This window comes from Ahaetulla prasina, chromosome 5, assembly GCF_028640845.1.
Source record: "Ahaetulla prasina isolate Xishuangbanna chromosome 5, ASM2864084v1, whole genome shotgun sequence".
Lineage (NCBI taxonomy): Eukaryota > Metazoa > Chordata > Lepidosauria > Squamata > Colubridae > Ahaetulla > Ahaetulla prasina.
This window is the reverse complement of record NC_080543.1, coordinates 22,157,296-22,180,630: the sequence shown is the minus strand read 5'-3', so window position 1 is coordinate 22,180,630 and position 23,335 is coordinate 22,157,296. Positions and strand designations below refer to the sequence as shown.

At 39.2% G+C, this 23,335-nt stretch overlaps 1 long non-coding RNA gene across 1 annotated transcript; it reads left to right on the top strand.

Moving 5' to 3' along the window:
• Positions 1-15,406: 15,406 nt before the first annotated feature.
• LOC131199139 (uncharacterized) lies at positions 15,407-22,566 on the top strand. The gene is made up of 3 exons (XR_009155273.1): positions 15,407-15,559; positions 16,984-17,132; positions 22,356-22,566. It is a non-coding gene; the product is annotated as an uncharacterized LOC131199139 (long non-coding RNA).
• Positions 22,567-23,335: the final 769 nt, after the last annotated feature.

The window sequence follows — 23,335 nt, the reverse complement described above, 5'->3', positions numbered from 1 at the left end:
TACCTAAACAGTGTAGTTTTATACCGTATTCCTAAAGTAAATATATTTCTTTTTGTTTGCCACTTTTCTCCTTTGTGACTATATGCATTCTTAAGATGACATTTGAAAAAAATCTCACAAAAACATACTTTTTTTCTCTTTCCTCCCCCTCAGTATGTACAAAAGCGTTCCTTAACCATTCCACTTCCTGAAGAGCATCTTCCAGAGATAACAGAATACCAGAACTGGAAGGAACCTTGGAGGTTTACTAGTCAAACACCCTGCTCAAACCAGAGATCCTATACCAATCCACTTAAGTGGTTGTCCAATCCCTTCTTAAAATCCTTGAGTGATGGAGCACCCACAACTTCTGAAGGCAAGCCGTTCCACTGGTCAATTGTTCTAATTGTCAGGAAATTTCTCCTTAGTTCTAGGTTGCTTCTCTCCTTGATTAGTTTCCACTCATTGCTTCTTGTCCTGCCCTCAGGTGCTTTAGAGAATAGGTTGACACACACCCACACATCCCTCTTTTTTGTGTCAGCCCTTCAAATGTTGGAACACTGCTATCATGTCACCCCTAGTCTTTCTTTTCACTAGACTAGACATATTCAATTCCTGGAATGATGATGGATAACGGCATAGAGGAAAAATAATGGCGTGAAACAAGGAAGAATGCTGAGCATTACTGTTTAATCGTTCCCTTAGCTGTCATTTGTCTGATTAAAATACTCTGCCAAGAAGTTTTGTTAGACATGTCAGAATACCAGTGGTGAAATGTAAAATTTGTTACTACCGGTTCTGTGGGCGTGGCTTGGTGGTGGTGGGGTAATGTGACTGGGTAGGCATGGCCACCTTTTTTTTTTTAACTTTTAAAAGCATGCGAAGAGGTTGTAGAAAAAATGCTTTTAAAGGGTTCTGATGATCCCAGCTGAGTTGCCTGATCGTCAGAGGCTCTTTTTTTTACTTTTAAAAGCATTTTTTCGGCCGAAGAAAAAATGCTTTTAAAAGTAAAAAAAAAAACCCTCTGATGATTGCACGGCTCAGCTGGGCATGGGGAGGGCAGGGATTTTTGCTATTGGTTCTCTGAACCACCCACCGCCATCGCTACCAGATCAGGTGATCTGATCCGAACCGGGAGCATTTCACCCCTGCAGAATACCCAACGATACAAACAATCCCACACCCCAATCAAATTCAGGCTTGACAGTATATAGTCGTCCAAGGAGAGATGCCTGCAATCTGTTAAATCCATGATATAAAAATATTAGATGAATTCAGCCTGGTTATCCAACCGATTTCCTAATTCCACTGCCAGGTTTTATCCAAGCTTCCCCGCCCCCTTTATGGCATTACACCCTAGCCATCCATACGCTACTCTCTTTGAGATGGTGATTCAAAATGACAAAGTATCTATTTTGAATGGTTACCTTTGCTGTTGAAGATACTGGCCGCCCACTTTCACCCAAGTGGCTGTGCTATTTTTGTTTTACCCACAGTCTGTATAGGACAGTATGTGCAGCTGTGGGTGTTTGACAAGACAGTCTTCACAGCATAGAGTGCAATAATATTCTACAGTAGCTTCCTGGACCTGCATTACATTGCAAATTCATTGACAAAAGCCACTGGAAATGTCAGTTGCTTGAGGAGCAACCAGTCAATGCAGTGAAAACCAAAAATGAGATAATTCTGGTCATGGACTAGCATAATAAAATTAACTAACTTTCCTGTGATATGTTTAGACTAATTTCTGATCGTTCCTGTGGTTTAGTCAATTACCAGCAAGGGTAAATACAGGCGGTCTGTGGTTTAAGCCTAAATTCCATTCCTAAGCCTGTCTTTAATTTCAATTTGTATTGAGTTGAATTTGTTTCAACTTAATTTGTATTAAGTTGAAACTCTTACTGATGAACAGGCTGCCTAATACTAAAAATGGCAAATGATGTTCTCCATCCTTGAACCAATGAACTGATGAAGCTGCATAACGTTTTCATGAGCTGTTTAAAACCACTGAAAACAGGGTGTATATTAAAAACCTGTAGTTGTCTGACTCATAAAAACATTGCTCAGCTTCAGTAGTTCATCTCTTCAAGGAAGGAGAACCATCAGACTATTCATAACTAGGGGACGTCTTTAAGTCAAATGTCTTTAACTCAGGGACTGGATGTATTTTTTTTCTTATACTGAATCATTAACCAGAACCAGAAATACAATATGATGTATGGCCTTCAATGTGCCAGCACAGAACAGTGACAGGGCAGAATAACTTATTTGATCTGATCTAATTGAAGTAGCATTTGAGGGGCTGCCAAGAGAGGAGAGTGTCAAGCTATTTTCTAAGGCACCTGAAGGCCAGACAAGGAATAATGGATGGAAGCTGATCAAAGAGAGATTCAACCTAGAAATAAGGAGAAATTTTCAGACAGTGAGAACAACCAACCAATGGAACAGAAGTTGCCTTTGGAAATTGTGGAAGCTTCATCACTGGAGGCTTTCAAGAAGAGATTGGACTGCCATTTGTCAGAAATGGTATAGGGTCTCCTGCTAGGGCGGGGGTTGGACTAGATGACCTACAAGATTCCTTCCAACTCTGTTGATCTGTAATCAAGGAGAGAAGAACCTAGAACGAAGGACAAATGAATGAGTGGAATGACTTGCCTCCAAAGTTGTGGGTGCTCCAACACTGGAAGTTTTTAAGAAGAGATTGGACAACCATTTGTGTAAAATGGTATATGGCTTCCTGCCTGCATAGAGAGTTGGACTAGAAGACCTCCAAGGTCCCTTCCAACTCTGTTATTATGTTTTATAATTTTTATGCAAATGGAGAGAGTAGTTGGCAATCAGCTGTCCATGAACCAACATAGGGCAGCTTTCAGGAGGTTATAATCCCTCCAGGTATGCTTTGTAACTGTAGTTGAACAAGAGTTAAATTAATTCTTAATTAATTAAAGAATGCCTTCATAAAGAAGATTTAGTCCTCTGACAATTCTTCAAAAAGAAGACCATTGCCTATACAGAGGAACATATGAATATTCTTTCTGAATGCCAGTACTGCTCCATTATGGTCACAGGGTTCTGCAGATAACCAAGTTGTCTGTGGTGGCAGGTGTGGTTCAGAGGTGGGTTTCAGCAGGTTCTGACCAGTTCTGGAGAACCGGTAGCAGAAATTTTGAGTAGTTCAGAGAACCGGTAGTAAAAATTCTCACTGGCCCCGTCCCCATCTATTCTCTGCCTCCCAAGTCCCAGCTGACTGGAAGGAAATGGGGATTTTGTAGTAATTGTCCCCTGGAGTGGGGTGGGAATGGAGCTTTTACAGTATCCTTCCCCTGTCATGCCTACCAAGCCACGCCCACCAAGCCAAACCAAATAAATAGTTTATTTATTTTCCAAAATAAATCTCTATTATTGTCCTTGAAGTGTAACCTGCTTTTCTCAAAGAATTATACTTTCCTATGATAATTTTAGTTATAAAGAGAAGCATTTGTCATCCATCCTTCCCACATACCAATACGCATAAGAATAAATGTATTATTTTGCACTGAATACATAAGGAGAAAGTGTGACATGCAAAACTTTGTAAGACTGAGAATTTGAGTGAATATTACAGGTTAAACCTCATGTGGTGTTATGTCTGCCGACATTTTTTAAGATTAGGAAGTATGTGAATAAGATTAGGAAAAATGTGGACTCTCCGGATTCAAAGGTTATTGTCTGCCAGTTTGAGAAAAATTAAACTTTTTTCTTTTCTCCATGAAACTTTAGCAGACCTAGGGGCAATCTGGTTTACGAAACAAGACTTTTAAAGCTTGTAAAGGCCTTCCTGCAGTGCTGAGGCTTTGATCCAAATTGAAAACACCAATTTTGGCTGCTAGCGAAATTGGAACTTCCCGCTGCTGCGTTTACTGTTTTTGAAAAATTAAAGTTCTAATTACAGATCAGTAAATATGCCCACTTTTACTGTTAAGTAGCTTGACTGAAAGTGATAGCACTTGTTCAGTAATGTATCTGCACGTAGAACACAGGATCCCTTTGAGGAAATCAGTTGCTCTTTCAAAGCTTAAAGGCAGCCCATTTGGAACTGGAAATGGGGAAAGCTGAATTGTTTCAGGGCAGGAATTATGGGGAGATTTTTAATACAGGTAGTCTTCAATTTACAACAGTTCGTTAGTGATTGTTCAGAGTTCCAACAGCATTGAAAAAAGTGATTTATGACCATTTTTCTCACTTACAATCATTGTAACATCCCCATGGTCACAGAATCAAAATTCAGATGCTTAGCAACCCTCACTCTGTCAAGGATTTAGAAGTACTCATCTCAAATGATCTAAGCCCCAGAGATCACTGTAACAACATTGCCAAAAAGGCACTAAGAGTTGTTAACCTAATTTTGCGAAGTTTCTTCTCCAGTAATATTGTATTGCTAACTAAGGCATACAAAACCTTTGCCAGACCAATTCTTGAATACAGCTCATCTGCCTGGAACCCAAACTGTATTTCGGACATTAACATGATTGAGCAGGTTCAGAGGTATTTCTTGAGAAGAGTACTCCACTCCTCTACTCACAATAAAATTCCCTATGCCACCAGGCTTGAAATTTTGGGCTTGGACAATCTGGAACTGCACCGACTCCAGTCTGATCTAAGCATAGTACACAAAATTGTCTACTACAATGTCTTGCCTGTCAACAACTTCTTCAGCTTCAACCACAATAATACAGGGGCAAATAATCAATACAAACTCAAGATAAACCTCTCCAAACTCGACTGCAGAAAATATGACTTCAGCAACAGAGTGCTCAATGCCTGGAATGGTCTAACTCTGTTGTTATAGCCTCAAACCCCCACAACTTCAACCTCAAACTAAGATCCATAAAGGGGGCATGTATAAGCGCACCAGCATGCTTACCGTCCCTGTCTTACTGTCCCCATTTATTTGTATTTACTTCCTTTGTTTATGTTTATGTTCATACCTATATTTGTTATCCTGTACATGTTTGATAAACACATAAATACATAAATAAAATAAACTGACTCATATTTATGACGGTTGCAGTGTCCTGAGGTCATGTGATTTCCGCTTTGCAACCTTCTGTCAAGCAAAGTCAATAGGGAAGCAACATTCACTTAACCGTGTTACTAACTTTAACAACTGCAGCAATTCACTTAACAACTGTGATAAGGAAGGTCATAAGGCAAAATCCACTTAACAAGTGTCTCCCTTACCAACAGAAATTTTGGGCTCAGTTGTGGCTGTAAATGGAGGACTACCTGCACCTCATTTTCTGAACAAAATGCAGGTAAAAGGTTCTGATAATGTTACCAAAGGCCAGACATAATATTTTGGGCCAGCTCTGATAATTATTATTAGGAAGAAGGTAACTCAGTTCAAATCCTGATTCAGGCATGATGCTTATATAATGATCTCTGATGTGCTTTTTGGGATTAGGTTGCCTGCCTGGATTGCTTCGGTACAAAATGGGAGGAAAGGAAAAATTCTGTAGGCTGCCTTAAATGTCTTGAACAGAAGATAAGCTATAAATGTAATAATGAATGGATTAGAATAAAAAAGTTGGGTTATCAACAAATAGGCCTTTATACACCAGAAGCCTCAGCCCCAAAACCATTTTTAAACATAATCTAAACAGATCCTAGGAACCATGAAATAGTTTTGGAAGCCATACAAGGCCTGAGGGCCAAGGGTTTTATACAGTTTGCTTCAGAGGTGAAATCTAGCAGGTTCTGACAGGTTCTGGAGAACCGGTAGCGGAAATTTTGAGTAGTTCAGAGAACTGGCAAATACCACCTCTGGCTGGCCCCAGGGTTGGGTGGAAATGGAGATTTTGCAGCATCCTTCCCCTGTCACGCCCACCAAGCCACACCACATCCATCAAGCCACACCCAAAGAACCGATAGTAAACAAATTTGGATTTCACCACTGGTTTGCTTGCCTTTCCCTACATGTCTTCTTTTAATGACAAGTACAAATGCTTTTCCTTTTGCAAAATATGAATCCTTCCTTCCTTCCTTCCTTCCTTCCTTCCTTCCTTCCTTCCTTCCTTCCTTCCTTCCTTCCTTCCCCTGCAGTTTTCAATCTCTCTTTCTTTTCACCAATATGTTTGGATGGAGATCAGAGGTGGTATTCAGCCGGTTCAGACCGGTTCGGGCAAATTGTTAGTGGCGATTCCCCCGCCCCAGCGTAATGTTGTCCTATTTAGCCACATTTTCGATGCTGGATGCACGTATGGAAAGCACACACATGCGCGAAGCAAGCATGTGTGTGTGCGGCAAACCAGTGATAAGGATATGTGAAACCCATCGCTGATGGAGGTAATGAGATAAAAGCTGATCGGTTTTTTAATTTGTGCTTCGAACCCTTTAGATGAGTGTCTCATCTAAAAAGTGGTACAGAGACAGAAACTGCAGAGAACAGCAACAAGAATGATTAGGGGACTGATGGCTAAAACATGAAGAATGGTTGCAGGAACTTTCTATGTCTAGTTAAATGAAAAGAAGGACTAGGGGAGACATGATAGCAGTTTTCCAATATCTAAAGGGCTGCCAGAAAGAAGAGGTGGTCAACTATTTTCCAAAGCACCTAAGGCAGGACAAGAAGCAATGGATGGAAACTAATTAAGGAAACAACCAATCTAGAACTAAGGAGAAATTTCTTGACAGTTAAAGAATTAAGCAGTGGAATGACTTGCATCCAGAAGTTGTAAGTGCTCCATCAGTAGAGATTTTTAAGAAGAGATTGGACAAATATTTGTCTGAAATGTTCCTGCTTGAACAGAGGTTTGAACTAGAAGACCTCCAAGGACCTTTCCAATGTGGTTACTCTGATCTACTTAGATCCAATAGTGAAGAATCTGATCGTGTGACTACATTTGACACACATTTTACACTGGGCTGGCAAATTAAAGTCAGTGTTGAACCTGCTTTTTTTCCCCACGTTCCAGTTTTCCCAGAAAAGCCACCAGTAGAAAAGTATCATCCAGAACTTCAGTCAAACTCTTAGATGGTCTTTCCACAGCAGATTAGAGGTTTTGGGGGGAGGGCAAAAGAGGGGAATGGAGGAAGAATTACTTTACTGGCAGTTTAGGGAGTATTTATAGCTTTCATTTGTCATATTTTCCAGTTCTCTCTTTCTGCGTCCTTGAAGACAGATTATTTCATTAGTATGAGCCCCTACTGCACAGACCTCAAAGGGAGGCCAATATTAAAACAAATCAATTATTAAAGGTGCAATATTTCTTGGATATTAAAGAGGTGACAGTGTTTCATTTCAGGTGATGATTTGGCAAGCACTGAAGTGCAGAGGTGGGCAATGCTAATTTTGCAAAAGAATCATCCTAAAGACAACCCTTGGCGAATATGGTGGCTAAATAGAGGGATCGAGAACTTAATAGCAAGAGTTGAAATGTGTTCGTGATAAGTCCACATAAGAACATGACCTCTTCATCTCAACGGGGCTGTTGTTGAAAAGCTCTGTCAGCACATTCAGTCTTTACAATTTCGTATAGTATTTCATGTTGTCTATACCAGGGTCTCCAACCTTGGTCCCTTTAAGACTTGTGGACTTCAACTCCCTGAGTTCCTCAGCCAGCTTCAACTCTGGGAGTTGAAGTCCACAAGTCTTAAAGGGACCAAGGTTGGAGACCCCTGGTCTATACACAGCAAAAGGAATACAGAAACAACACCTTTTATACTAAAATCACATCTGTGGCTAACATTGTAATATCACCAAAGCATCAATTCATAAACTTTTATTCAGTAGTGAAATTCAATTTTTTTTACTACCGGTTCTGTGGGTGTGGCTTGGTGGGTGTGGGGTGGTTTGGTGGGCGTGGCTTGGGCGTGGCAGGGGAAGGATACTGCAAAATCCCCATTCCCTCCCCACTCCTGGGGGAAGGATATTACAAAATCCCCATTCCTTCCCCACTCCAGGGGAAGGATATTGCAAAATCTCCATTCCTATCCCAACCTGGGGCTAGCCAGAGGTGGTATTTGCCAGTTCTCTGAACTACTCAAAATTTCCGCTACTGGTTCTCCAGAACCTGCTGGATTTCACCCCTGCTTTACAGTCCTCTCTAAGCAGTTTAAAGAGTCAGCATATTGACCCTAACAATCTGGATCCTCATTTTACTCACCTCGGAAGAATGCAAGGCTGAGTCAACCTTGAGCCTGCATGAGGACTGGGTTGAAATCTGGCAAAACAGCATCTAACAGAACCAGTCAGAACCTGCTGGATTTCACCTGGTTTTATTGGTAAAATCAAAGTGGAAAGGTTGATTGTCTTCAGTGTAATATTTCAAGACATACTATATGATGTATAGATAGATATACTTTACCTACTATTCATTGCTGTATTTACCATTGCTGGTAAATATGAAATTCTCCAGATATTGCTGAATTATTTTTCCTAATAGAATCAACCAGCTGTCACTGAAGCTGCATTGGAAGGATTAGAGGGTACCTCCATCTTTGTTGTTGTACAATCAAGAATGTGGATAACAGGTCTGTGCCAATAATTCAATCAGGCATTGGACTTGTGGGAAAAACTGCCTTTGAGCAACTAAAACATATGAAGAATGGTTACAGGAACTAGGCATGCCTACAGAAGGATCAGGGCAGACATGATAGCAGTGTTCCAATATTTGAGGGGCTGCCACAGAGAGGAGGGGGGTCAAGCTATTTTCCATGGAACCCAAAAGCCAGACATGGATTAATGGATGGAAACTGATCAAGGAGACATTCAGCTTTGAAATAAGGAGAAATTTTCTGACAATGAGAACAATCAACCAATGGAACAGAAGTTGCCTTTGGAAATTGTGGGAGCTTCAGCACTGGAGGTTTTCAAGAAGAGATTGGACTGCCATTTGTCAGAAATGGTATAGGCTCTCTTGCTAGGGTGAGGGGTTGGGCTAGATGACCTACAGGATCCCTTCCTACTCTGTTGATCTGTAACTGTTGCATTGCTTCAAGGATTGAACACGGGGGTTACTTTACTTGCCAAAAAAATGAACAGGTTTAATGATTAACTTTTAGGGACATGGTAGCTCAGAGGCTAAGACGCTGAGCTTGTTGATCGAAAAGTCAACTGTTCAGCAGTTTAAATCCCTAGTGCTGCGTAACAGGGTGAGCTCCCGTTACTTGTCCCAGCTTCTGCCAACCTAGCAGTTCGAAAGCACATAAAAAATGCAAGTAGAAAAATAGGGACCACCTTTGGTGGGAAGGTAACAGCTTTCTGTGTGTCTTTGGCATTTAGTCATGCCGGCCAAATGACCACGGAGACGTCTTTGGACAGCGCTGGTTCTTTGTCTTTGAAACAGAGACGAGCACTGCCCCCTAGAATCGGGAATGACTAGCAGATATCTGTGAGGGAAACCTTTACCTTTACTAATGATTAACTTTGGCTAGATATTGAAGTAGGTGCATAAGCTTGAGTTGGCAGATGATTTTTTTGTATTATTTGGCAAACAGGCCTTTACAAACAGTCAGATCTACTTGTATCATGGAACTGTGAACTGTACCTTTCAGAGGCAGTTTGTTCTATCTTTCTTATTCACCTGGTAACCATGTTTCCAAAACCATGGCAACAATTTCCCTATGTAATTCAGCAAACGCTGAAGAAAGGGCAGGAGAGAGGTCATTATAATGTGTCAACTCAGATGATTTCCCCACTCAGTCTCAAGCATGGAATAATATAACAAGAACGCAACTGGCATTCACATAGTTTTTGGTTTTTTTTACAATTACCATCACCCTGGTTGGTCGTTGACTTATGGTTAAGTTCATTAGGACTGAAAAGTATTATTGAGCTAAGACTTTACAGGAAAAAAAGGAATGAGTGGAATAGTTCTCATTTATGGCTGATTTGTATGTCCTAGAACAGGGGTCAGCAACTGCGGCTCTTTCAACCCTCTGCTGCAGTCCCTGTCACTCAAAATATGTGTCACAACCGCCATTGAGTGCTGCTGTCATGCGATTTATTGAGCTTTTCAACCCCTGGTAGGCCGATCATGGATAAATCCAAAAAAGGAAAAGTTTCAGAGGCAAACAGATCGTTTAATTCAACTACATATGCTAATTTTGTGGCTGCTCAAGAAATAGTCAGGGTTTTGTGGCTCCCGGTGTTTTCTTTTCTGTGGGAAACAGGTTCAAATGGCTCTTTGAGTGTTTAAAGTTGCAGACCCCTGTCCTAGAACATTATGTTTTGAACTAGAATTAACCTTAAGCTGAGGCTAAAATATTCAGTTCTGTAGTTTAACCACTTAATTTAACCTCTGTGAGCACTTTTAACATTGATGTTTTATTTATTATTATTATTAATTATTTATTTGTCAAACATGTATAAGATAACCTATATAAGAATAAACATGATTATGAATACATAAAATGGATATGAATAAAAGGGGACAGGAGGACAGGGATGGTAGGCACGTTGGTGCGCTCATGCATGCTCCTTACAGACCTCTTAGGAATGGGATGAGGTTAACAGTAGACAGTCTAAGGTTAAAGTTATGGGGGTTTGGGAATGTAACCACATAATCAGGTAGAGCATTCCAGGCATTGACCACTCTGTTGCTGAAGTTGTATTTTCTGCAATCGAGTTTGGAGAGGTTTACCTCAAGTTTGTATCTATTGTGTGCTCTGAACTGTTGTGGTTGAAGCTGATGTAGTCATTGACAGGTAGGACATTGTAGCAGATAATTTTATGTACTGTGCTTAGGTCAGACCAAAGGTGGAGTAGTTCTAAGTTGTCTAAGCCCAAAATTTCAAGTCTGGTGGCATAAGGAATCCTGTTGTGAGCAGAGGAGTGGAGGATTCTTCTCGTGAAATATCTCTGGAATCTCTCAGTTGTATTAATGTCTGATATGCAGTGCGGGTTCCAGACAGATGAGCTGTATTCAAGAATTGGTCTAGCAAATGTTTTGTATGCTCTAGTTAGCAGTACAATATTACTAGAGAAGAAGCTACACAAGATTAGGTTAACAACTTTTAATGCCTTTTTGACAATGTTGCTACAGTGGGCTCTGGCCTTTCGATCATTAGAGGTGAGTACTCCAAGGTGACAAAATGTTTTACTGTTTTACTGTTACAAGAAGTTGCTCTGTTTTAAGAAATATTTATATATGAGTGTGTGTCAATATGCATTGACTAAGGCTTCTACAAATATTTCATTTGCAAGGCTAAAATATACTAAGCCATAATAAGCTGAGTTTGCATCATATGTTAGACTAGGCCACAGTGGCATGGGTAGTTTGTATTCCAGCATGTTTGGGGACCCACTATTATTTTTATGTATTGTGTACCTAGGTTTATTATTTGGGCATTACATGCTATATCATTGCAACTTTGATTTATACATTCTTCTTAAGTTCTGAGCATGCTATCTGAACTTGTCCAATTTGATTGCTTGTTTTGGCCTGGTATATAGCTTGAACATTGCCAGTTGTGGTTCCTTCAATAAAACAATAATCATGATTAAACAATAATAGTATTTCATAATTGGTAAACCAGATTAATTGGTAATCCTATTGCAAAACTATTGGTGCATGGATCTCTTATACTATTCTGTTATTCTTTGTAGAAGGCCAACATAAAAGTAGGTAAACAATTCAATAATAAGTTTAGCCAGGGACAAAGATCAGTATGTTTGAACTGCTTCTCCCAAAACAACTCCAGGGCTTAGTGATATGTATTATCACTTTTTTATTGCTCTAGTTCAGAGTAAAAGTCTTGAACCAAACTGAAATTTAGGATCTTGTTGGAGGAGGTCAACATGACAAGTATTCATATATCATTTGGTGGGTAAAGTCACTAACCAGAAAAACAATATGGTGTTCAGCCATCCCTCTGAACAAATTCTCAGAAGCATATCTCTTCAGTTATATTATTAAAATTAAAAGGATGCCTAAATATATTTCCCATGGAATATACAATTTGGTGAGGAGAATGAGGAGGAGGAGGAGGAAGAGGAAAAAGCTAAAATTCAGAAAACTCTGTATGATAGTAAATGCCAGTTATGGAAACAACAGGAAAAGACTGTTAAACACCTGATATGGATGTAAGAAGACTGAGCAGGCTGAGTAATTAAAAAGATACAATCAAGTGACTACCTTGATTCATTGAAATTTTAGTAAGAATTACAATTTGCCAGCAATAAAAGAATTGGTGGAATCACAATAATGAAAAAGTGGTTGAGAACAAAGAGATTAAGAGACAAATTTCCAATTACTACCTGATAAACATTTAAATTATAAGAAGCGAGACATGACTGTGGTTACAAGGAAACAAGAATGAACAATCACCATTGAAGAAGTTGGAGACAGAAGGATCAATGTGAAGAAGCTAGAAAAAATAGGAAAATGTGAAAGCCTGCCAATGGTGATCAAATGAATGTGGGAAAAGTTGTAGTAGTACAAACAGTGATTACTATGCTTGGTGCTAAACCAAAAGATCTGGAAAAACACTTAATCACTATAGGAGTGGATAAAATATCAGCTTATCTCTTACAAAAAGCTGCATCACTTAGAACAGAGTACTATAATGGTATCTATAGCTATTCTAGATCCATGAGAAGACTTCAATAGTCAAAAGTACCACATCCAACCAGAACTATATAGATCCAGTAGGATGTGTGTGAATAACAACAGCAAAAATAACAAATGTTCTCATATGCTTTTTTCATAATTGTTCAGTTGTTTACTGTCTTATGAACCTCAAGACTTGATGGATCTCTTATTGGTATATATATGTATTTATTGATCTCTCATAAATACATAAATACTCTCATAACTCTCATAAATACTATATGTTGCTTTAGTTGTAAAGACTTCAACTTACCATTTGCTTCCTTATGATCCTTATGATTTATATTGATATATTGATCATCAATTGTGTTGTAAATGTTGTACCTTGATGAACGTATCTTTTCTTTTATGTACACTGAGAGCATATGCACCAAGACAAATTCCTTGTGTGTCCAATCACACTTGGCCAATAAATTCTATTCTTCTTCTTCTTCTGGGAAGATTAGCAACCAGATGTCCTTTGCCACAGCATAAAAAGCATTCACTAGGATCTGCCTTCTACTGTTCCCCAGTAGCTCCTTCTGACATGAAGAGCTCATCTTCCAATATCATGTTGACAATGTCCTCTTGTGCATGTCTATTCAGCTTTTACAGCAGAATATGCTACAGTAGGAGCTCCCCAGGAGCTCCTTGCTCCTGGGAAGGAAAGCTATGGCAAAGCTAGACAGCATACTAAAAAGCAGAGATATCATCCTGCCAACAAAAGTGTGTATACTCAAGGCTATGGTTTTCCCAGTTGCAATGTATGGCTGTGAAAGTTGGACCATAAGAAAGGCCGAGCGGCAAAGAATTGAGGCCTTTGAACTCTGGTGCTGGAGAAGACTCCTGCGAGTCCCTTGGACTGCAAGGCGAACAAACAAGTCAGTCCTAGAGAAGATCAACCCTGACTGCTCTTTAGAATGCCAGATCCTGATGATGAAACTGAAATACTTTGGCCACCTAATGAGAAGGAAGGACTCACTGGAGAAGAGCCTAATGCTGGAAAAGATTGAGGGCAAAAGAAGAAGGGGACAACAGAAAATGAGGTGGCTGGATGGAGTCACTGAAGCAGTAGGCGTGAGCTTAAATGGACTCCAGAGGATGGTAGAGGATAGGAAGGCCTGGAGGAACGTTGTCCATGGGGTCGCAATGGGTCGGACATGACTTCGCAACTAACAACAACAAATGGTACAGTATGCATGATTACTGATAGTTAAAGGTTCAATGCTGATGCATTGTATTTAAAGCTACATTTAGAACTGCAATATATTATACTGCACACTATCAGGGGTGTCAAACTGGCGGCCGTGGGCCAGGCCACACCCACCCCAGTTTGACGAATGGGGAAAACATTGTGAAACATTACGTGACAGCAACGTGATGCGATGAGTTTGACACCCATTCACTAGATAGTGTGTAGGCAGACTTGGTAAAGTCATACTGATTACTATACAGCAATGAATATCTACAGGGAACTATAACACATATCGACAAAGATAGATAGACTATTAAAGTGAACTATAACCTCTTTTACTATACAAATGCATATTCTAATAGTACATGCAGATTGGGAAATATTTAAACCTCCAGCTGTTGTGAACTAAAAGCTCTCAGCCATATCAGACAGCTTGTGCAATGGTGAGGGATGCTGAGAACAATGGTTCTGCAGTATGTGGAGAGCATACCTCAACCTCAGCAACTTGATCTGTGGTTTTCTACTCCCCAGCATTCTGACTGGGGAATTCTGGGAAGTGAAGTCTACACATCTTAAAGTTGCTGAGGTTGAGAAACACTGGGTTAAAGGCTGCAAAAGAATAAAATGGAAAAATGTATCTTCTAGTGAGAGATTATGAATACTAATAAAAAATTCTTTGAATATTTTGGAGCAAATATGCTTGATAATTCCTCTTCCAGGCATATTTTATCCTTCTCCTTTTTATTATTTAAAAGAAGATTGGAGGGAGCATCTTGAAGTAGCCTGTATGATCCTCGGGTACTATCATTGGTTTTTTACAGTCATGCAAAATTACTTCTGTCTTCTTTCATTTTAAAGAAAGAAAGAAATAAAACAAAAGGATGTTGCTCTTGGCATTTCTCACATATAAAGTGTGTTTTGCTTTTTGGGAGATGACAGGATTCTGCCAGGTCTTATTTTCAGTGTTATTTATCAACAGATGCTCTTAGAGTAACCAATCAAACAAACAAACAATTCAGCAAAACCAGATCTTGAGCTAAACAATATTTCTTCAGTGTTTAGAATGATGCAGAATATAAATGTTAGATGTCAGCACAACTCAGATACTGTGTGACAAATAGAGCTATTTGAAATATAGGCACTTTAGTCATAATTTTAGCCATTTTCTTCTCCTTCCTATAACCACCAATTTCTTGGAATATTGTTAGGCATTGTAAAAGGTATGCATATGTGTGCATGGTTTGTGTATTCCTCATCAACAAGGTAGCAAACCTTTAAATGCATTTTTAGATAGGTATAACGTATTTCTAAGTCAAATAGACTTTTCTTTTTCAATTTATTTTAAATTGTTTGTTTATTAAAAGTTACCAACAGCAATTTCTGTGCTATCAGAGTAGCAAGAACAGCTCAATGGACAGACTGAATCCTTAATATCATTCTTGGAGTTCTTAATAGCAGTTGCAGGTAATTAGGATCCCTAAACTAGCACAGCATGTAGATGAATGGCTGAAACCACCTACCCAAACTCTGGATGAGAAATGAGGGATTTCTGGTGCTATTCCTTGTCTGTGCTATTTGTTTTTATAACATTTGGAATTATTTAAAGTCAATAGGCGGTATCTATTATTGCACAACGCAACTGAGCCATGAGAACAGTCCAAAACCTTCTCCTTGGCAAGAGGCTCTGTGTCTTGAATGGGTGCCAGATGCCAGGAAATGTTCAAGCAGAAGTACAAGAAAAAGCTGGAAACTTTTTACTGAATGGGAAATGAGAAGCCCTCAATCTCGTTTCCAAAGAATTACTCACGCAACCAAGGTAAGAGCAGTCTACAGTATGTCAAAACATTCTACAAAAGGGCAGAAGAGGGGGAAAAAAGGGTTGTCAAGAAGAATGAAATGAGAAATAAGAAAGACTGGATACCCCGCCCATTGCTTTCTTCAGACCCATTAACCTATCGCTCCCAAAGGATTATCTCCAATGCAGCTCATTCTGAAAAAAGATTGGCCTAGCCTTGCAACAGAGAGAACATGACAGGTCAATAATGGACATGACATTTCAAGTGAAAGGTTCTAAAGAAGTTTTTTCAAGCTGAGATGAGAAAGCAATTGCTAGGTTTCATGAAATCTGATCTAAAAGAAGAGCAGAGTTTTTGAAAACAACAAGCACAACGATCAACTATGGTGTTGCCGTTGGATTAAAACTGCTCATGTGCAGGACAGGACAGGACAGGACAGGACAGGACAGGACAGGATAGGATTGTATTATATTGAATTAATTGAATTGAATTGAATTCTTTATTGGCCAAGTGTGATTGGACGCACAAGGAATTTGTCTTTGGTGCATATGCTCTCAGTGTACATTAAAAAAATACAATAATAAAGAACCATAAGATACAACACTTAGTGAAAGTCATACGATACTAAATATCAATCAAATCGCACTAGGAAACTAAATAAAACAATATAAATTGTAAAGATACAAGCAACAAGGTTATAGTCATAAGTGGAATACCAACCATTGTAATGTTTTGACATCAGTAAGATTCATTTAGTCATCAGTTAAACCAATGTGCTGTGCTGTATTTAGCTGGGTCAGACTTGAGTTAATTCTTAAATGCTTATTTTTCTAAATACATTTATATATTTTTTTAAAAAATTATTGTTTAAATAATTCTATGATTTTTAATTGTTTCCTGATTAGGATTGATTTTTCAGTATGAAAAATGGGGGAAATATTTCACAAATAACTAAAATACATGAATCCATCCCTAAGAATTGATGTTAATTTCTATTAACATCAATATTATTAGATGGAAGATGGTATCTTCCATCTTATAAGGATTTTATCAGCAAAGGATCTTGGGAATTGACATCCACAGTATTGGCTTTATTTACATACTGGGTGAAACAATGTGGTTTTTGTTAGTAAGAAATGCCCTCTTTTCATGTTTTAATTCTTAACTCTTAATTCATCATACAAACCCACTCTGTTGTCATGTATCTAATAAATCACAGTTAATGTTATGGTTTAGCATTCCATTTTTTGCTGGACTTATATAGTATCCTAAAAACTGTGCTACAAAGGCACACTGCAAATCTTTCAGAAACATTACTAACCATAGGTGAAATATTTGGAAAATTGTCAAAGTATCAAGCCATTATTTAGCTCCAGACAGTTTTCACTATCAGGGAAATACATTTGCCGAGATATTATTCTGTTAGCTTACACCATGTTTGTAGCTCTTTCAGGCAATGACTCGTGACTTCCACAACTTCCCTAGAAACAGATGGAAAACAGAAAGTGAATTGGATATTATAATGATACAGATGATGGCACAGACCAAGTTTGGCAACTTTTCTGCAACTCATTGAGTCAATTTTGATTACAGGTAAGAGAAGGATAGAGCCCTTCAGATGCAAAGGCCATAGGAATATACAATTGACAGATGCTATTGAAGTCGATCAATTAACATTAATGGAATGCTCTCTTGGCTTAATGGTATTAAAACAAAATCTAAATGAAATATCTCAAGCAGTTGGATCTCTTTGAATGGAAAGTTCTTGAACATATAATCCCTGCACTGACTTCATCCTTTTGACATTTGCAATTTTGATCCATCTTTCTTTGGTTCTAATCCTCAGCCCCAAACACAAACATGAATAACATTGATCTATAGCTATTGCAAAATAAAATTAACTATAAGTAAAACTCAAGGATTACAAACTCAGTCTTTATCAATTCTGTCCCAACCCCCAAGCTTTTCAGCCCTTTCTCCTGAGTACCTGATACTTTTCACAAATACAACTTAATTAGAAATTACATTCAACAATTGCACAATATATTTTTTCAAAAGGCTATGCATATTTAATTTGATTATAAAGATATTGATTTAATTTCAGTATTGTTATAAATAGACTGATTTGCAAGAGTGTAAAGAGAAATATATATGTTCTAATCCAAATACAAATGGCTTTTTAATTAACCATTAACCTTAGATCATTCAACAAAGCATTTCTTGAAACTCAGGCTATTATTTCTTTATTCTCTTACATAGATGAATTCAAAAATGTTTCTGAGTTATTTAGTTTGGCAGATATAATCCCAAATCCTCCTATTTTTTTCCCCATAACATCTAGGGTGATCTTCTGTTATTCCTGCCTGCATTCAAATTCATTGGTGCTGATTGTGAAAATGGAAAAATTCACGTTCTTTGTGACATCTAAACAAATCCTTAATATGGAATATTTTGAGAACAATTTGCTTTCCTGCTTTTCTGATAGGAAAACCAGTTTCCATGTAAAGTAGAATTCCTACATATTTTGGAAGGCAAGCTAATATATGAGCATCTTGATTTATTTAGATCCAAGATATTCAGTTTCAAATCTTTACATAGCTATTTACTATGATCTACAGCATCTATTCCTTTAATTCACTAGGTTTCTATTTATAATCCTGTTGGTGCAGACCAAGAAAAGTTACCCTTATTAAGCCAAATAGTTAAATTGCAGAAAGTAGAAAAGTGCTGGATTGTCCTTCTTTGAAGACCTCTTGGGTCTGGTTTGAGCTCCATCCCATCCTCTTAAAGATATGGTGGTAGGTTGCAGGACAAAATATAGATTAAAGAAGTTAGTTTTATGAATAGTAGAGAATAAACCAGGGGTGAAATCCAGCAGGTTCTGAAAGGTTCTGGAGAACCGGTAGCAGAAATTTTGAGCAGTTCGGAGAACCGGCAAATACCACCTCTGCCTGGCCCCAGAGTGGGGTGGGAATGGAGATTTTGCAATATTCTTCCCCAGGAGTGGGAAGGGAATGGGGATTTTGCAGTATCCTTTCCCTGGAGTGTGGTTGGAATGGAGATTTTGCAGTATCCTTCCCCTGCAATGCTCACAAAGCCACTCCCACCAAGCCACACCACATCTACCAAGCCACACCCACAGAACTAGTAGTAAAAAAAAATTGGATTTCACCACTGGAATAAACTCTAAAACTGTTAAACTCCAACTCTGAAGATTTCAAAGAAACAAAGGAAGACAGGGTACAGAGAAAGAAAGAGCATTTCGATCCAACATGGCAGAAGAGTCCCCTCTTGCTATAAGCCAGGGGTCTCCAACCTTGGGAACTTTAAGACTTGTGGACTTCAATGCCCAGAGTTCCTCAGCCAGCTTTGCTGGTTCCTCAGCCAGCTTTGCTGATTCCTCAGCCAGCTTTCTGGGAGTTGAAGTCCACAAGTCTTAAAGTTCCCAAGGTTGGAGACCCCTGCTGTAAACTACTCACATCAAGAGGTAGAGGGGGAAAGACCCAGAATATGAAAATAAAATTAGGGGCAGCATGGCTGGTATGAAACAAGAAGAAATGAAAGTTTCATCCACTGTGTTTGGGTGGGCTGAATCGTGCCACAGAAGGACAAGAGGAGAAGACACTGAAAAGATCAGTTTGGAAGTCTTGTTCAGAAGGAAGGAATCTGGAAGAGACCAAGAGAATACTACAGGAAGTGGCGTTCCAAGTGAATTCCATTCTCAATCATCCAGGTCATAGTTGTCTCAAAAGAGCTTTTTCAAGGGGCAACTGGACTTTCTTGTTTTTCTTTGAAGACTTTTCGCTTCTCATCCAAGAAACTTCTTCAGCTCTTAAAAAGAACCTTCTTGGATGAGAAGCAAAACGTGTTCAAAGAAAAACAAGAAAGTCCAGTTGTCTCTTGAAAAAGCACCTTTGGGACAAATGAAGTCCAGTTATTTGAGAATACATTTGCCAACAGATATGAGGCAGAGTTGGATTGCCTAACCATGTGCGTTTTAGCATGATATTAAATTTGTTGTATCAGAAGAGAAAAAAAAGACTTCAGAGCAAACCCTTTTGGTAGGACCCCAGGGATCTTCATCCCCAATGAAAGCTTAATGTGAACCGTTCCAATCTTGATTGCAGAAAATATGACTTCAGTAACAGAGTTGTTAATACTTGGAATACACTACCAGACTCTGTGGTCTCTTCCCAAAATCCCCAAAGCTTTAACCAAAAACTATCTACTATTGACCTCACCCCATTCCTAAGAGGTCTGTAAGGGGCGTGCATAAGAGCATCAACGTGCCTACCATTCCTGTCCTATTGTTCCCTTTGATTGTATCCAATTTCATATAGTTATTACATACTTATGGTTATAAAAAAAAATCAAGAACTTCATTTCATTTAATGCTACCACTCTACCTATGCGGAGTTGTTTGTGAATGCATACTGCTTCCAAATGATATACGTAAATGCTGGAAAAAGTTTGTAGAAGTGGGATTAATTTTTTCTTTATTGGATGTTCCAGGAGGAATGAAAATTGCCCTTAGCTGGTAGAAGGTTTGATACTTGCATCGAGAATGAATTCTTTTATGAGCTAAGAAAAAGACCCTGTTGGGAGAGTCTTTGGGAGAATATAAACTCTTGTTTAGAGTAATGTGTATCTATTCTGTTCTGCGCATCAAGATATTTCTTCTTGATACTTCTCTGGACCTTTATTTAAGGTAGATTTACTTTCCCAAAGGGACACAGTGGCTCAATGGCTACGATGCTGAGCTTGTCGATCGAAAGGTTGGCAGTTCAGTGGTTCAAATCCCCAGTTCCATGTAACAGGGTGAGCGCCCGTTACTTGTCCCAGCTTCTGCCAACCTAGCAGTTCGAAAGCACGTAAAAAATGCAAGTAGAAAAATAGGCACCACCTTTGGTGGGAAAGTAGCAGCGTTCTGTGCGCCTTTGGCATTTAGTCATGCCGGCCACATGACCACGGAGATGTCTTCGGACAGTGCTGGTTCTTCGGCTTTGAAACAGAGATGAGCACTGCCCTCTAGAATCGGGAACGACTAGCACATATGTGCAAGGGGAATCTTTACCTTTATTTCCCCAAAGGTAAACATACTTTTTCATTTCTTTCTCAGTCCACTTATGATGTCTTTCATCCCTTCTCAAGATCCCCATTGGTGTGGTGTGCTGTGGTGTCCAGCATTCATCCTTAGAAGTAAAATAGTCTCAGTCTCTGTAATAGCTGTGTATTAATGCTAGCCAAACTAATGACTTATTCTTCCCTTATCTAAAGAGCTTTGCAAACCTCCCAACAATCTTGCTCCTCATCTGCACTCAAATCTTCAATATCTGCCATCCCATCATCACTGGGATGTCCTCTGTTGGAAACAACTCTGTGACTCTAGTTGGAGTCAGCTGCTTCGGCCCCATAAATACAAAAACAGGCAAGAGTGATTTACTTGGCAGATAAAATAGAGATTGCCCTTCAGGAACTGCACACTCAATATTATATTGATCCAATCTTCTGTCTTTCATCCTACGTATAAAAAGAAATGTTGAGAAGACTTATTGAATTCCAATTCTGAGATGCTTCAGATTCTTGGAATTGGGAGTCTCACCCTGATTAGGAATAACTCTGAAATGTGAAGAATTGGAATGAGAAAAGGAACTCGCTATTGCTAGGATAATTAACGAGGAAGAGAAATCTCTTGACCATACGCGTATGTTTTTTTCAGATTCACTAAAGATTTCAAAATGATATATAACATGACTAAAATCCCAGTAACACAATCTTGAAACACTGAAAGACAAAAATTGGAATAAAGAATTGTTCTTTTTTGAAACAGTTCTTTTGGGGGAAAATTTTAAACTAGACAGATAAGTTATATGGTGACAAATGATCTGAATCAGGTTTTTTCAAATCAAAAATAAGAAAAGAAAATCAAAGGTGCTTCATGATTATTTCTGTTATCATTTAAGTCAGAAGTCTTCAAACTTGGCAGCTTTATGACTTGTGGAGTTCAACTCCCAGAATTCTCAGAGTTAAAGTCCACAAGTCTTCAAGCTGCCAAATTTGATGACCTCTGATTTAAGTAGTAAGAGTCAAGATGTGAAAAATGTTATATATTTGGAATTAAGCTGAATAGATGCTATTCCAATGCAACAATAAACATAATTTGTTGGGTTTTGTTGACCATGGTTTCATCCGTAAGAACTGAAGTTAATCCTAAAATTAGTTTATGTTGCCTGATTTGCATCAAAGATTGGCTTGGTAGCACCCTAGCTTACCCTACACTAGTTTCTGGGAAAGCCATACTTAACTTTTTCCCAGTTTGGGAGTATGATTTGGGGAAAACAAAACTCTGCTAATACTTTGAAAGATATACTCAAGATTCAGAAGGATCCTGACAGACTTAAGCATTGAATCTTATCAACAAGATGCAGTTTGGTTGCAAAAAAAAGTTAGGTTCTGAATTTTGGCCAGAAAAGCCCAAAGTACAGGGACAGAATAGGTATTGCCTGACTCAACAGTAGTGCCTGTGAGAAGATCTAGGTATCCTCATGGACCACTGCTTAAGTATGAACCAGCAATATGCTGCAGCTACCAAAAAAGCCAATGTAGTCCTAGGCTCCATCAACAGAGGAAGCGTATCAGAATTATGTGAACTGATAGTACTGCACTATTCTGCACTAGTAAGACCATACTTGGAATCAGGGGTGCGTTCTACTTACTTTTACTACCAGTTCGCAACAGGGCTGCACCTATGTGCTTGGGTCGCTCATGTGCGCACATGTACTTCATTTAATTTTATCATTTATGACATCCGGGCAGGTGGGCGGAGCCTCCCGCCGATTGTTGTGACCCAGGTTCCTGGACCCGGACTCCTGGACTCGGATGATTCAGAAAGTGAGGGAGAAGACCTGGCCAGCCCTGCTTCTCTTGAGCCCTTTCCCTCCCTGGCACCCACTCAAAGGGAGGAGGAGGGGCCGGCAAAGCCTGATTCCATGGAGCCTCCTTCTGATTTGGCAACGCCCCAAGAACAGTTTTGGAGTGATGCAAGGTTACGTAGGCGTGATCGGCGTGCGCAGCAGCGGAAGAGTTGGGACAAAGCCAAGTCATAATTGTCATGCAGTGACATCTGCAGAGACTATAAATAGGAGGCGGGACTTCCTGGTTTTTTGTCTTGGACAAAGTAATGAATTTGGGCGGGCAATCTGTATCAACGGAGGGAAGAATATATTCGTGAGTAATTCTGGCCTTATCTGTAATTTCCTTGTTATCTCCAGAAACTTGGCAGGCCCGTGGGTAGACGTAGCCAGGACATTTATATATATGTAAATAAATCAGAAAAGGAGGCCTCTGACTGACTCTTTGCTGGGAGTATTGGGGGAAGGGAAACAGAACACCGATTTTACTACCGGTTCTATAGAACCAGGAGCAACCCACCACTGCTTGGAATATCGCATCCAGTTCTGGTCACTAGGCTGAGATCCTAGAAAGTGCAGAGAAGGGCAACAAAGATGGTAACAGGTCTGGAGGCTAAACTGTATGAGGTATGGCTAAGAGAACTAGGTTAGTTTAGCCTAATAAAGAGAAGTCTTAGGGGTAACATGATAGTCACCTTCCAGTACTTGAAAAGCTGTCACAGGGAAAAGAGGATTGATTCATTCTCCAAAGCACCTGATTCTTTTTCTATTCTTTTTCTGATATTTATTGTCTTGTCTAAATATTTCCTCCTGGGTAGTATTTTCCCCCTTATTTTTTAATTAAGACAATGATTGGGCTGCTGGTAACTGCCACATAACACTCAC